General features: G+C 57.9%; 1 protein-coding gene across 2 annotated transcripts in view; it reads left to right on the top strand.

Moving 5' to 3' along the window:
- Positions 1-3,998, top strand: part of KIF1A (kinesin family member 1A) — a 34,527-nt gene that overhangs the window by 26,137 nt on the left and 4,392 nt on the right. The window lies entirely within an intron of this gene.

Genomic DNA, 3,998 nt, shown 5'->3' with positions numbered 1-3,998 from the left:
GGTTTGGCGGGGGGTGGGTGGCATTGGGGTGGAGGCTTTTTATCTTTGAGATCTCCCTGGCTGGGTCATGTGGTGGCAGGGGGGAGTGGTGGGTGTGGAGGGCAGAGCTTTCCTCAGCACCAGAGTTACTGGCAAAACTCAGGGGGCTGGTGAGGGTCCTTGCCAGAATGCGTGTGTACAGGCAGCTGAAGCAAGATGAGGACAGTTGTTGGCAGCACTGGCAGCAGTGGGACAACTCCCGGGCTGCATGTGTGGCTGTTGCCAGCACAGGAGCATCCCAGCAGGGTGTGGGGACCACTTTTCCCCTTGTTTTCTTCAGGGTCACTGCTGCCCCAAGGTGGCCTGTCCCAAGGTGGGGTTTGGGGAGAGGTGATGGGGCTCTGGACGGTGGGTGCCACACTGCAGTGCTCCTGGGGCAGCTTCTGGGCGCAGTGGAGCAGCAGGCATGTGGTACTTGGGCAGCAGAGCTGTATCATGGTATTGGGTATGTGTAAAAATGTTGGACCTGGAGACTTTGGCACAGCCACGGGGACAACAGAGCAAGGTCAGACAGGGATGGTTGGTTGAGGAAGGCTTGGCTGTGGTGCATTTGCTGGGCTGCTGGGAGCTGGGTGGCTGTGGCACCCATGGGCTCCTGGGGTTTCGCTGTTTATGTCAGCTCCTGATCTGGCTGGTTGGTCTTGGGTGCAGCCAGACCGTCCCTAGCATAACCTGTCAGTGGGGGACATGCTTCCTGCTTTTGCCTTCCCCACAAAGGTCCTGCAGGGCAAGGGGATGCAGCTCAAACTGGTGGGATGCCTGGGGTGCGGAGAGAAGTGGGGAGATGTGGGGCTCAGGTTTTGCAAGAGTGTGCCTCACCTGCACACTCAGAGAATCTGCACCTCAGGGCCAAACCCAAATAGGGGCCATGGGCCAGCACGCCATCCTGTCGAGCCTGCCCAGGGCCGAGCAGGGGGAGGAGGGGTGGCCAGCTTCCCATGTGATGCTAAGGGGCCCTCATTGTTGCAACCTGCACCCCACCCTACTCCCCCACCCCACCTCCTGCTTCCATCCCTCATGCAGATGTGTATGCTTCAATCCCAGCAGCGTGCAAGGATGGGCAGAGGGAGGGCAGCAGTCAGAGCTAGGGCCTGCTTCACCCTCCTCCCCAGCTGCTTGCACTCCCTGCTTCTCTGCCTTATGGCATGCAGCCTCCATTGCCCACAGCCCTGACTCCCCCCGCCGCACTCTCCAGTCCCCCAGAGCCACTCAGGAGGAGATTGGGGGAGCAATATAGCTCTCTCCTCAGCACCCATCCATCCCTGCATCGAGCACCCAGGGAGGAGGTGTGAGGGGCAGCCCAGGGTTCCACTTTGCTTCTTTCCGCTGCTACCACCCATCCAAGCCCACACTAACCATGTGATTGTTTTGTGTTTTCGCAGGCAGTTTCTTGATTCGGATATGCCTAGGTATTATTTGTTTCCACTGGGTTTTTTCCACCCCCACTTCCTCTCTCCCTTCTTTATTTCTCCTCCCTTGCCTCGGTGTGCTCACTCCTGCTGGAGGCAACACTTGGACATCCAGCCCCCTATCCCTCCACACGGACCATCCCTCCTCCCTCCCGCCCTTGCACCACTCACTCACTTGGCCACTTTTGCTGTTTGTTTGGGCCACGCTCTCACTGTCTGCTGCTCCTCCTCGCACGCCTGCGTCCCCATCGCCTTATTTGGGTTTTCTTCCTGCTTTTTGACTTTGCTGCTCCCCCATCTACCCAGCATCTGGCACCAAGCATACTGCCCTGCCTCTCTTCCTGCCACAGCCCCAGCTTGCCCCCTGGCACCACTTGGAGTAGCTGCAGACCACAGCAGGGTCTTTGAGGCATCTCCAGCCCTCACCCAGGCACTTGGTGATGATAGCAGCACCACTGGGTGGTATGGTGACACATGCAGCATCTGCCCACCCCTTGGGCATAGGTGCGGCATATGGGTGGTCTTGTATGCAGACGTGATGGTGGGTGCACACACCTGTATGTGGCATGGAATGTTATATGCCTGTGTAATGGAGGGAGCAGCTTTCTGGGGAGGAAGGGGCTTCAGCTGGGCCTGCAGGATGAGCCTGGCATGTGGTGTGTAAACAAGAGCCACCCAACCCAGATGCTGCTGCCAACCTCTGGATGGGAGCATTGCTGAGGCTCTAGCAGAGGGGGTGTCCTGTCACTGTGCTGTGCCCCACAGCCGGAGAAGAGAGGGATGCGTCTGGGAGAGAGGGAATGAGGTCTCATGAATCCTGGGCTTTGTGCCTGGGAGGTTGTCCTCCCTACAACAGCTAGAAGCTGGTCCTGCTTGGAGATGCCCAAGGGCAGAGCTGTCCTTCCAGTAGCAACTTCTCCCCGCTGGGGTGCAGGAGGACAGATCCAGCCCACAGCTGCAGAAGATGTGGGCTTGTGCTGGCATTGCCTATGGGCTCTCAGCGCAGTATTGCTCTCTCTGTGGACCTGGGGATGGGCTGAGAAATTGTGTCCCACTGCATGGGTGATGATGGGATGGCTGGTTCCTCCCGATGGACACGTTCCTGGGAGGCTGTGTTGGGTAGAAGCTCCTTGCCGTGAGATGGCAGCAAGAGCAGAATTAAGGGTGTGGGGAACATATGTGTGCTCACTTCCCAGCTGCCAGACTGCAACGAAGAGGGGAGGCAGAGGGTTTTCACCTAAGCAGGTAAACCTCTGCCCTCACCAAGCTTCTGGGCTTTGATTTGGGGTCTGGCTAGGCTACTTCAGCCAGCAGTGCTACATGGGGTAAGTCCCCTTCCTAGTGGCCCCTCTCCCGTGCCAGCCCTGTATGGACAATGCTTTCTGACCTTTCACTTTTCTGTGTGTGTACGTGTGTGTGTTTGTCCTTGGGTCGCCTTCCACTTATAGCATTTCGTTTGGAAATGACACTAGGTATTTTGCGCGCACCAACTCGGTCTGGTCCCTCCTGCCTTACTCTTTCTCCTGTGCTTCCTCCATTTGCTGTTTGCTTTTTCCCTCATCCCCTGAAGCTCCTCATCTCCTCATTCTCCCCGTGGAGCATTCTCCTCAACCAACCTGTGTCTGCAAACTGATCTTTCATCTTGGCTCTGTGTCATGTGGGGTTTTTAAATGTATTTTATATACTTTCTGAATGCGTCTCTCTCCCTCTTCTTCCACACTGGGGCCATCACAGCCTAAAGCCTCTCACTGCTCCCTCTGGCCACCCTGGGTCTTGTTAAAAGAGCCACTCAGCTGCATGGATGCTGCTTCAGGGATGTGCAGAAGCATCCTTGTTGAGATGCCGTTTCCTGAGAATGCTCAGGTGGAAGCTAAGGCTCGGCAGCTCTGAGTGGCTTTGAAGAGTGGGTGTCCTACAGTCCCAAGGCTGGCCTGGGAGGGGGCCCAGGAGCAGAGCAAAGGATGAAATGGGGATCCTCTGTGCTCTCGAACTGGAGCCACCTCCTGCTTCTCCCCATCTTGATTGCTTGACCCGAAGAGGGTAGTTGCAGCTCTTGGTCTGGGTGGCTGCACTGTCCTTCACAGGACTCCATAAGCACTGGGCAAGTGGGGCTGGTATCCCCCACCGCTTCTCCCAGCATGGAAGCAATGGGGAACACAGCAAGGGGAGTGAGGCAGCCTGGTGGGAATGGGGCTGGTCATCAGGGCAGAGCAAGAGCCGGACGAGACAGCCCAACAGGGGCCAGGTCCCACTGGGGCTCAGGGCTGGCAGTTGGGAGCGGCCCCGGGGAAGGGGACCTGGTTGACAGGGGGGCTGCTTTCTGAGAGGCAGGCTGGCACCACTCCCTAGTGCTGAGCATCCTTCCTTTTTTCCCATCATCACTCAAAGCCGGTGACAGCTGGTACTGACAGGGGCCAGGAGGTGCTGTGTGCCCTGGGCTGGATGGTGGGGACCTGGCCTGGGTGTGCTGGGGGTGGCAGCCCCCTACTCTGATTACGGAGGTGGGGCATGCACCCTCCTTTGCCTCCTTTGCCTTCTCAGCCTGTCCTG

This window comes from Buceros rhinoceros, unplaced genomic scaffold (assembly GCF_000710305.1).
Source record: "Buceros rhinoceros silvestris isolate BGI_N320 unplaced genomic scaffold, ASM71030v1 scaffold27233, whole genome shotgun sequence".
NCBI classification, from domain to species: Eukaryota; Metazoa; Chordata; class Aves; order Bucerotiformes; family Bucerotidae; genus Buceros; species Buceros rhinoceros.
Note: the sequence above shows the minus strand (reverse complement) of the source record. Positions and strands in the feature narration are given on the sequence as shown.